Genomic DNA, 12,206 nt, shown 5'->3' with positions numbered 1-12,206 from the left:
CAAGTCTTTTTTCCGATGGTAATGATTGATGTTCAAATCTTCCAATCGTCACAAATAGATTTTTGGTTCATCTTTTATCTTTGAGTGTCAATCATTTACCTTCACAAACTTCCTAAGTTTGGAGGAAATTCTGCAATATTAAAAATAAAATTTGTTAAGAAAAAGGGCATAACTAAAAAAGTTTTAGTTAAGATTGGCTATCATCATCCACGGCATACCTTCTACATTCCTCTTTCTCTATGGAATGCAATCCAAGTAGAAGACTATAATCAATAATCTGCTGAGATTCTAAAAACAAACAGTCTAGCTGGATTTGCCTGCAAAATAACATACTTGTGTTAAAATCATAAATTATTTCAACTTATTATAATAAAATATAATAGACATACTCGAAAAGGGCCTCACGCAGTGTCTTGTCCATATGAAATTCATATGCAAGATCAAGGTCTTTTAATTTGGTGCCCTCGTCTATATGATCCTTACATGTAAAGCTGCCTTGATATGAACCCTTCAGATCATACCTCCCGTGTATCCATAATTCTGTTTTAAACATATTTCCCATCACTATAAACCGCACCTAAAACAAAATAAAATTTGTAAATCACATTAAACTAAAATAAATAAATTACACAAAATATACCTTCTTGCCACCTCATCCGACATATGAGAAAACATTTCTGTTCTCTCAGAAGTAGAAAACTCTCTAGTGGAATCCCCAAGGGTATAATCGTCATCCGGCGGGATTCTCCTGCTTGTTATACAACTCGACTCTCTAAAAAAACTACTAAAAGTAAATTTTTCAGAATAAGTTCGGGAAACATTACGTTCTGGATCCCTGAATCTTTGAGAATGGGCTTTTTTTTCTAAAAGATGAGCATTTACTTCCTGCTGGATAAAATGTGCGTTGACCATCTTTAAGCCCTTTTGTCCATGTCCCAAAATAATAATTACCATCTGAAAACCTATAAACACCTGACCCATGTCTATACCCATTTAACCAAGATCCATCAAAAAGGTCACCATTTACCCATTTCATTACCCCTCTACCAAACATTTTACCAGATTTCCAGTTCCCTTATATACGTGTTTCCATTCCCCCAAGCGTACTTTCCACTTCCTTCATGAACTACATCTTTCCAACAACCATCATAAACATCGGAATTACTATACTCCTTTCTTCTAACACCATTTTGAATGTTCAATCTCCATGACCCTTTGTATGCAGATCCATCAGGAGTTGTTAATGTGCCAAAACCATGGAAATATCCACCAGAAAAATCACCCTCATAACTTGTTCCAGAAGACCATGAGATTCGACCTCTACCACACATCTTTCCATCTTCCCAATTACCATCATAAACTGTGCCATCTGACCATGTGTAGCTACCCATGCCATGGGGGAGTTTACCATTGACATTACCAAAGTAAACATCTCCATGTAACTTTATCTCCCGACTCATCCTGAAAACCATCAGGTGTTGATATGGTTATAATAATGAAGATATATAAAAATCTAAAACTAAAAGTAAGATATGTTTTGATATAGATCTAAAGAACTCAACTTACAAAGGGGAGATAGTGTTTGAATAGTAAAAGCAGACATTGTAGGAATCGACTGACCACAAGAAGCAGCGTTTGAAATTTGAAAGAAACAAATAGATATTGTATTATATCCTGGAGTAATTAACTCCTAGATAAAAAAAAAGAATATATAATGACAATAGTCAGTAATGATGTAATTTTCTTCATGCATGTCTTCTTAAGACCTGAAAAGTAGTTTTATCAATACAAGTGAAAAGTTGTTGAGCTAAAATCCTATAAACCCTAAAATATCGACATTGGTATTGCAAGTACCTGAGTTAGTCTTTGGGCTTGGGGATAGAGTATTGGATGTCGTCAGAGCGATGGTAGATGTAGCAAGACCATTACTCTGTGCATTCTCCGTCAATTGCAGTTGCAGTTTCCCCATCGCCTTCAAATTCGCAGGCTGAAATTCATGTTTCACCAGCATTCCGTCCTTAACCGAACCACCGACCAGCCAGACATGATGATTTGTCGGTGTACTCCGTACTGGATTCTGGAACTTCAAGCGAGATCTTGCCTTCAACAATGGAGGAAGAGGAGTTGATGTTGTATGTATTCACTATCATCGATTGTGAAAAGAGAAGATAGATGTTGCGTTGCCGTATGGTTTCGCTTACAGATACGTCTTTGGAGAACAGAGAGAGAGTAAATCCGTGGGGAGCTGAAATGGGTATATCGGTGAAGGGATGAAAGTAACCCAGGTGGAGGGAAGTTCATAGGCATTGGGAAGTATCAAGAGGTCTAGTGCCGGTGGGTTGTCTGAGAACATAACACGTAGTTACAACAATTTTATTCTTGTTGGTTTAGACAGGACAAGTAGCCATGAAATAAATAAATAAAAGTAAATCATCAAAAAAAAATAAATCGAAAATCCAGCCAATGAAAGTCAAGAACTGTTCAAGTGGTTGTTGTAAATTAGTATGTATATATAATATATAATAAGAAAAAAACTTGAATAGGGTGCTTGTTTTAACAATGAAAAACAATGGAAAGATGTTCCTTCAACGGTTCAACTCTAGGTCTCGGTTTTGGTGCTTTTCATGATTGTGGTGTTTGATTGGGATGAAAATTCATGTATTCATGTCCTTACTTAGAGGTCAAGTTGGCACATCAAAGGGGAGGGGGATTTGCCAACACAACACCAATAATCAAACATTATAAATATTTTACATATTAGCTTTTGGTGCTGATAGGAAAGATAAACTAAAAGATAGGTATTCTTTAAGGGAGGAGGGAGTCGTTCCCTCCCAACCCACCGAACCCACTGCCACATCAATTTTTGTTTCTTCTTTTTCTTCATCTTTCCCAACTCACAACACATGGAAATCCTATCTTTTTTAACCCACTCAACCCACTCAATTAAAAAAATATACAAAACAACTAAGGACAAGTTTTAAAACACATGGTACAAGAGAAAATAAGAAAGAGAAAGTAGAGAAAGATGATGAAGTGGGTTAGTGAAACCAATCAACCCACTCGTTGAAGCGTGAATGGTACCGCCGATAACTCTATTGCAAATTAAGATTTTACATTTGATTGTTTTGTATTTTTTTTTAATTGAGTGGGTTGAGTGTGTTCAAAAAAATAGGGTTTCCGTGTGTTGTGGGTTCGGAAAGATGAAGAAAAATAAAAGAGGAAAAATGATGTGACAGTGGGTTCAGTGGTTTGGGAAGGAATGACTCCCTCCTCCCTAATAAAATTATTTCAGATATTTTGAACATAACTATTTTGACATGTTATGGTCACATCTTTGTCAAGTACCTAATAAATCTGTTTAAACATGTTAGCATATAACATCTTTGTCAAGTACCTAATAAATTTGTTTAAACATGTTAGCACATTACTTATAACTTTTGTATTGATTCAAATATACGTGAAGAGATTTATTAATCAAATATAATAAAACTCCATTGAAACCCTAGGTTGACGCGACCGCTTTAGAACCACTATGGTTTTGCGATTATTTCGTTGCTATGACGTTTTGATACCACCACCAAACCGACACCGCTACACGATGAAAAAACTCATCTGTACTCATCTCTATATCCGCCATTGCATATCACTACTTTAGTACTATTATTGTTATGCAATCATTGAGACAATAACAGTGCAATATATATTGCGAAAAATTATGTTTTTTTCATGAGCGGACAAAACATATTAAGATTGAGGAAATAGACTTATTAAGCAATTAACTTTTCAGTTTGTCCACATCTAGGTAACTATCTTTTTTTTACACATCTAGGTAACGAAGTTTTTGGAAATGTTCACGTATAATCATTATGACTGACTATAACATGTTACATCCAGTCATAATGGTCATATATGAACACTTCCAAAAAGTTCGTTACCTAGATGTGTACAAAAAAAAAGATAGTTATCCATATGCGGACAAACTGAAAAGCTAATTACCTTTTTAATTTATTTGTTATGTAGGGTCTATTAATTTTTTAAATATATACAAAATAAATACATAAATAAAAAATAATTAAAAAGGACACAGTAGTCTTTTGAGGTAAGACAAGACCAAACGCACAAACAAAATGAACAATATGTATCATCTGAGTTAAAAAAGAAGTTAACGACCAAACACACAAATTACCCAAACCACAGGGACCATTCGTGTAATTTACTCATGCTTTTTTAGTTTGTTCACAACTGGGTAACTACCTTTTTTTGTACGCATCTAAGTAACGAAGTTTTGTGGAAGTGTTCACATATGACCGGTTATGACCAGATTTAACCTGCTACAGCCGTTCATAATGGTCATATGTGAACACTTCCAAAACGTTTGTTACCTAGATGTGTACAAAAAAAGATAGTTACCTAGATATTAACAAACCGAAAAGTTAATTACCTTAATAAGTCTATGTAATGTCCCATTCCTGGTATGTTGCTTCTGTGGCATTTATTTAGAAGTTTTCGAGAGGGACTCGGCGAGTCTATGGCCCGACTCGTCGAGTAGGGACGAGATTTCGAGCACGTGTTAGTCGGCGACTCGGCGAGTCCATATTCGGGACTCGGCGAGTCTGCCTGCCAGGTAGAAACCCTAAATCCCCGGGTTTGCACCCTATTTAAACCACCTTATGAGCCCCAAACTCGTTCCCTTCACCCTCAGAGCATCATTTAGCAAACCCTAATCATTCCCTTGAGTAATTGAGCATTTCTTGTGTGAATCTTGAAGTTTTGAAGAGAAGAAGGAGGCTAGATCCAAAGGAGAAGAAGAAGATCCAAGGTCTTGCACCCATTTTAGAGTTTATTGAGGTATCAGCCGATTCCCTTCTGTTTCTATGATTTATTTCTCTTTCACAAGCATATTTAGCCTCTTTTAGCCATTTCTTAGCTTGTTCTTAGTAGAGAGATCACATTAGATTGATTAGCCTTCGGATCTAACCATGCTTCAGTTCCAAAATCGTAGATCTATCACCTTTATAGAGCCATTTTGCATGATAGCCCTAGATCTACTCTTCTAAGTGCCTTTTTAGCCTTTATATCCCTTTTCATGCGTATGTACACGTAAAGTTGGAAACTTTACGTGGTAAATCAGCCTTAGAAACTCAGATCTATAAATTGTATGCGGTGGTTTTGATCAGAATCGAGTTTTTAGGATCTGCATGCATGTGACTCGGCGAGTCATTCTTCGGACTCGGCGAGTCAGGTCGCGAGTCCCCGATCTTTACCCTTTGAGTGATTCCGAGTGGAGGCCAGTGAGCAGTAGGATGGACTCAGTGAGTCGGAGGTTAGACTCAGTAATGGAGGGACTCGACGAGTTGTTCATACAACTCAGCGAGTCCAAGACAATCTTCTTAGATCGAAGAACAACTCGTCGAGTTGTTCATATGACTCGACGAGTCGGATGCAGATTGCCTGAGCTTTTGAATCAAGAGGGTACTCGTCGAGTCAATGCCATGCTCGACGAGTAGCCACGAGTAAGGTTAAGAAGTGAGACTAGGGACTCGGCGAGTTGGCGACCCAACTCGGCGAGTCAGGTCAACTATAGGTTGACTTTGACCGGGAGAGTTGACTTTGACCAGGGGTAAAAGAGTCATTTACCCAATGCAGTGATTAGCATCTGATTGAGTGTGTTTATGGATTTGTAGCTGAGGAGATACCGGAGCTGCAGCAGTTAGCTTCCAGAGCCATACACACAGCAGCCAGTTCACGAGGTGAGTTTCCTTCCAGTAGGAACGGGTCTAAGGCCACAACGTCGGCCCGTTCAGTCAGCAGTAGTTTCTGGACTTCGGTCCAATGCAGTAGTTAGTATGTTTGACGCCTCTGTGGCTCAGACAGGATTTATGTGTTTATGCTAGTTGATATGTTATGCTATGATGTGTTCAGTTAGTCCGGACTTCGGTCCGATGCAGGGGACGGGGTCCCAATCAGTTTCGGACTTCGGTCCGATGTAAGGGATGGGGTCCCAGTCAGTTTCGGACTTCGGTCCGATGTAGGGGACGGGGTCCCGGTCAGTTTTCGGACTTCTGTCCGATGCAGGGGACGGGGTCCCAGTCAGTGGCCAAGGCCCAATATGTGCTTTATATGTATTGTATGGTATGTGGTAGTTTGGGGGAGCTCACTAAGTTTCGTGCTTATAGTTTCAGTTTTGGTTTCAGGTACTTCCGCAAGCAAAGGGAAGAGCTCGGGATGATGGCATCGCACACACCACAGCTTCAGTTTTTGTCCTGGGAGTTGATTCAGTTTTCTTGATATGTTTGGATACAGTTGTGATACAGTTCTTCTCACAGTATTTTATTATGGTTTTCAAAACATGCAACGTATGGTTTTATTATGCGATACTCAGTTTCATGGTTTTTGTTATAATAAAAATTGAAATTTTTGGGTTGTTTCAAGTTGGTATCAGAGCCTTGGTTTGAGGGATTCAGGCGCACTCCCGAGTGTGTCTGAACTCAAACTAAGGAAGTGGTAAAAAGTTTTTAAAAAAGAAAAGGATTTTGAAAAGCACTTAGAAAGAAAAGAATTTTTAAACAAGATAAGGGTGTGGTGCATGCGATCAGCCGAGCTCAAGTAAGTACTCCCAAATTACCCATACAAGTTTTATTATGATTAATTGTTCCAGTTTCAGTAGAACAGCATGCTAGTATAGGACTAAGGATCTAGGAGGATGCCTTATGTGCCTGCTATATGTGTTTCAACTTTATGAGAATTGCATGCTAGTATTGAGTAGACAGCAATAGGATAGCCTGTTTAGGTTATGCCTGGTAGCACGAGCTTAGCATTGTATGCTAGAACAGTTCCTCGTTATGAGAGTAGATTTGCTTGAGTAGTTTCCGGTGTCCGAATGTTGCTTGCTTCGTGCTTTGTAGAACTCTTGGTGATGAGAGTTAGCTGTTAGGTGAATACGTCACGTCACATGTGATCAGGGTTGAATAATCTCAGAGTGTTGGATTTGGCCCTATTGCGCAGCTCTTGTTTGGGTCCAACCGTTGTAGGGACGAGCCTTTTACTCGAAGGATTATCCGTGCCTCATCACATGTGATGGTATTCAGGTGATGGCTAATTAGCATTACAAGGAGGCCTTCAGCAGTTGAGGACTAGCTTGAGTGGAGTCAGAGATTTCCCTAGGGCAAGCCTAGGATGAGAGTAGCAGAGATCAGTAGTAGTAGAAGTGACTTGGTGGAATCAAGGCAGTTCTTGAGGAAAGTACGGATAGATGTGGAAGGTAGTATGGGTCCGTACTACTGAAAGCAGATGATCCGTACTCGAATCAAGGAAGGCCGAGACAAGACCAGGAAGCTAGTAGTAGTATCAAAGATCCCTTGAGATATTTCAGTTTTCTGATGTTGCTATGATGTGTTTCAGAATGGTGGTTTTGCGTTCGAGGCCAGCAGCCGGCAGTGGAGGTGCCGGGGAGGGATCAGGATCAGGCTCGGGGGACGAGCACATGGATGAGCAGACCAGAGAGTTTCTTTCTTCAGAGATTACTCGTATCATACTGGAGCAGACTCCTGTGATCTTCGGTTCGATCAAGGAGGGTATCCTAGAGCTGATGGATGAGAGGTTGGGCACCTTCCGTGCCGAGGTGGCGGCCATGATGGGGTCGCGCACACTTACGTTCAGGGAGTTCAGGGCATGTGGAGCTCCAGATTATCATGGGGCGCGGGACCCCATAACGAGTACTAGATGGTTGGCGGATGTGGCCAACGCGCTCCACACGAGCAGGTGTCCCGAGGGGGAAAAGGTTAGATTGGCGTCCTGTCTTCTGAAGGACAGGGCACGTGATTGATGGGAAGAGGTCGGACATACCATTGGAGATGATGCAGCGTTAGATGCCATGACCTGGGCTGATTTCTCTACCAGGTTCAGGGCGGAGTTTGCACCGGTTATTGAGGTGCAGCAGTTAGCCAGAGAGTTTCAGGACCTCACCCAGACTACAGAGACCGTGGTGGAGATCACCGCCAAGTTCAGGGAGAGGGCTCTTCTTGTTCCTCAATATGCAGCCGATGAGGAGATGAAGAAGGCCCATTATCATGAGATGTTGCGGAGCGATATCCGCCAGTTTGTGAGCCGGTCCAGCTGTAAAACGCTGGATGACATGATTGCTAGGGCTCGAGAGAGGGAGATTGAACTCGAGATGGAGAAGAAGAGGAAACCGGAGGCGGTTTCGGGTTCAGGAGGTTCAGGCAAAAAGCCCAAGGTTTCAGATCACAGATCCAGGATTCAGCCGAGCCACGATCGATGTGGCAAGTGTGGGAGGATGCACGATGGGGTGTGCAAGGCAGGGAGTTCCGGCTGCTTCAAGTGCGGTCGGACTGGGCATTTGAGCAGGGATTGTACGACCCCTGCTACTGCCATCGCAGCATCAGATCTGATTTGCTTTCAGTGCAATCAGAGGGGACATAAAAAGTCCTAGTGCCCGAGTTTAGCCGCAGTAGGGAAGGTGGTTGCACCTGCCCCTGCTACTTTGAGGATTACAGATGGCCGGCAGGGCCGAGCCGAGGCGCCAGTGGCGAAGAGTAGGGCTTTTCAGATGACAGCAGAGGAGGCGCGAGCGACTCCTGATGTGGTGACGGGTATGTATTTTCCCTTCATCTCTTTATTATTATTGATTGATTATTGCTTATGATTATATGTTTTATATAGGGTCGTTCTCTGTGAACGGCATTTCTGCTATGGTATTATTTGATTCGGGGGCTACCCGATCATTTGTATCGCTAGCGCTTAGCAAGAGATTTAGTAAAGCTCCAGGGGAGCTGGATTGTCCACTAGAGGTTGAGATAGCAGATGACAGGACCGTGAGGGTCGCCAGAGTGCATATAGGGTGTTCTCTTCAGTTGTTTGATGAGCAGTTTTCGGTGGACCTGGTTCCTATTCCCCTGCGAGGGAATAAGGTTATAGTAGGCATGGATTGGCTGAGTCCCAATGGGACGGTGATTGATTGTGAGCTACAGCTAGTGAGGGTTCGCACTCCCAGTGGGGGAGAATTAGTGATTCAGGGCGAGAGGCCACAGCGCGGACCAACCTTTTGTTCTGCCGCGAGAGCGAGACGCTATTTTCAGCAGGGTTGCGCTGGTTATGTAGCTTATGTCTTGGATGCCCGGGAGAAGGGTAAGACGACAGTTGATGATGTTCCGGTTGTGCGAGACTTCCCGGATGTATTTCCCGAGGATTTACCGGGAATACCTCCTGAGAGGCAGGTTGAGTTTAGGATCGACCTGATTCCTGGTGCGGCTCCGATAGCCAAGGCACCGTACCGTCTAGCTCCCCCTGAGATGCAGGAGTTGTCTACGCAGCTGCAGGAGCTGCTAGACAAGGGTTTCATTCGGCCGAGTAGTTTGCCTTGGGGAGCGCCGATCCTGTTTGTGAGGAAGAAGGATGGGTCGCACCGTATGTGTATAGATTACCGGGAGTTGAATAAGGTAACGGTGAAGAACCGTTACCCGCTTCCGAGGATAGATGATTTGTTTGACCAACTTCAGGGAGCGTCTTGGTTCTCCAAGATCGATCTACGCTCCGGATATCATCAGATGCGGGTTAGGGATGAGGATGTGCAGAAGACTGCCTTCAGGACTAGGTATGGTCATTATGAGTTTGTGGTGATGCCATTTGGGCTCACCAATGCTCCAGCCGCGTTCATGGATCTCATGAATCGCGTGTGTAGACCGATGCTGGATCGGTCAGTGATAGTATTCATAGATGATATCTTGGTGTATTCCAAGACGTAGGAGCAGCACGAGGAGCACCTGAGGGAGGTGCTGGAAGTTTTGAGGAGGGAGAGACTTTTCGCAAAGTTCTCCAAGTGCGAGTTCTGGTTGCGCGAGGTGTAGTTCCTTGGTCACCTCGTCAACCGGAAGGGTATTTTGGTGGATCCGGCCAAGATAGAGGCCATGATGCAGTGGGAAGTCCCGAAGTCTCCATCCGAGATTCGGAGCTTCCTAGGGTTGGCAGGGTATTACCGGAGGTTCATTCAGGATTTCTCCAAGATAGCAGTGCCGCTCACCCGACTGACCAAGAAGTCGGTGGTATTTCGTTGGGGGCCTGAGCAGCAGGCAGCGTTCGAGACCCTCAGGCAGAGATTGTGTGAGGCTCCGATCCTTACCTTGCCAGAGGGGGTAGAGGACTTTGTAGTCTACTGTGATGCCTCAATCACAGGTATGGGAGCAGTGTTGATGCAGCGACGTCATGTGATAGCTTACGCCTCGAGGCAATTGAAGCCTCACGAGGCTAACTATCCTACCCATGATTTAGAGCTGGGGGCGGTTGTGTTTGCCCTCATGATTTGGAGACATTATCTTTATGGGGTCCGTTGTACTATCTACATGGATCACAAGAGTTTGAGGTACCTTATGGATCAGCCGAGTCTGAACATGAGGCAGAGGAGGTGGTTGGATGTGCTGAAAGATTATGATTGTGAGATCCTTTACCATCCAGGGAAGACCAACGTGGTGGCCGACGCCCTAAGCCGCAAGGTGTCGGCAGCCCCTATCAGAGATTTGTGTTTGAGGATGACAGTGATTACTCCGTTGTTGGAACGGATTAGGGAGGCTCGGGTTGAGGGCCTCAAGGAGGAGAGGCAAAAGTGTGAGAGGATAGTGGGCCGAGTAGCTTCGTTTGATTATGACAGTTGGGGATTGCTGACACTTCATGGGAGAGTGTGGGTACCGTACTGGGGTGGGGTACGGCAGGTGTTGATGGACGAGGCTCATAAGTCACGATTTTCTATCCACCCAGGGGCGACGAAGATGTATAGAGATCTTCGACCCGGTTATTGGTGGCCCTGCATGAAGCGGGATGTCGCTTGGTATGTTGAGAGATGCCTGACCTGCAGGAAGGTCAAGGCGGAGCACCAGAGGCCTCACGGCAAGATGCAGCCGTTAGACATTCCCGTGTGGAAATGGGAGGACATTACCATGAATTTTATCACCAAGCTTCCCAAGACCGCACGAGGGGTAGATTCGATATGGGTAGTAGTGGATCGGTTGACGAAGAGTGCTCATTTTATCCCGATCCAGGAGAGCATATCGGCAGAAAAGTTAGCCGATATCTATGTGCGTGAGGTAGTGGCACGTCATGGAGTGCCGGTATCGGTGGTGTCAGACCGAGACGTCCGTTTTACATCCAGATTCTGGAAGCGGTTTCACGACAAGATGGGTACTCGTCTCCATTTCAGCACCGCTTTCCACCCTCAGAAGGACGGGCAGAGCGAGAGGACGATTCAGACTCTCGAGGACATGCTCAGGGCATGTGTTCTAGACTTCGGTGGCAGTTGGGATACGTATCTTCCATTAGCGGAATTTTCGTATAACAACAGTTATCATGCGAGCATTGATCGACCTCCCTTTGAGATGCTTTATGGGAGGAAGTGTAGGACCCCGATTTGTTGGGGCGAGGTCGGTCAGCGGGTCGTTGGGAGCACAGAGGTGGTGCTCAAGACGACCGAGTTGATTCAGCAGGTCCGTAGTAGACTACAGACTGCGCAGAGTCGGCAGAAGAGCTACGCCGACAGGAGGCGTTCAGACTTGGAGTTCTGGGTGGGCGATATGGTCCTTTTGAAGGTCTCACCCTGGAAGGGTGTCATCAGGTTTCGGAAGAGGGGAAAGTTGGGCCCCAGATTCATTGGTCCTTTCAGGGTTTTGGCCCGAATGGGTCGGGTTGCTTATCGGTTGGATCTTCCAGTAGAGCTTAGCCAGATACACAACACTTTCCATGTGTCTCAGTTGAGGAAGTGTTTGGTGGATGAGTCAGCAGTGGTTCCCTTAGAAGATATTCAGGTTAATGGCAGCCTGAATTATATTGAGAGGCCGGTCGCGATTCTGGACCGGAAGACAAAGACCTTGAGGAACAAGGCAATTCAGCTAGTGAAGGTGCAGTGGCAGCACCGGAAGGGGTCTGAGTGGACGTGGGAGTCTGAGGAAGAAATGAGAGAGCACTACCCGGAGTTATTTGCAGATTCAGCCTGAGACAAGTGGGGGAGAATTGTAACACCCCATTCCTGGTATGTTGCTTCCGTGGCATTTATTTAGAAGTTTTCGAGAGGGACTCGGCAAGTCTATGGCCCGACTCGTCGAGTAAGGACGAGATTTCGAGCACGTGTTAGTCGGCGACTCGGCGAGTCCATATTCAGGACTCGGCGAGTCTGCCTGCCAGGTAGAAACCCTAAATCCCCA

General features: G+C 44.3%; 1 pseudogene; it reads right to left on the bottom strand.

The window, feature by feature from the left end:
* Nucleotides 1-435: 435 nt before the first annotated feature.
* Nucleotides 436-1,556, bottom strand: LOC111916952 (phosphatidylinositol 4-phosphate 5-kinase 8-like; annotated as a pseudogene).
* Between the last annotated feature and the right edge of the window lie 10,650 nt (nt 1,557-12,206).

Source organism: Lactuca sativa, chromosome 8 (genome assembly GCF_002870075.4).
Source record: "Lactuca sativa cultivar Salinas chromosome 8, Lsat_Salinas_v11, whole genome shotgun sequence".
Classification (NCBI taxonomy): Eukaryota; Viridiplantae; Streptophyta; class Magnoliopsida; order Asterales; family Asteraceae; genus Lactuca; species Lactuca sativa.
Note: the sequence above shows the minus strand (reverse complement) of the source record. Positions and strands in the feature narration are given on the sequence as shown.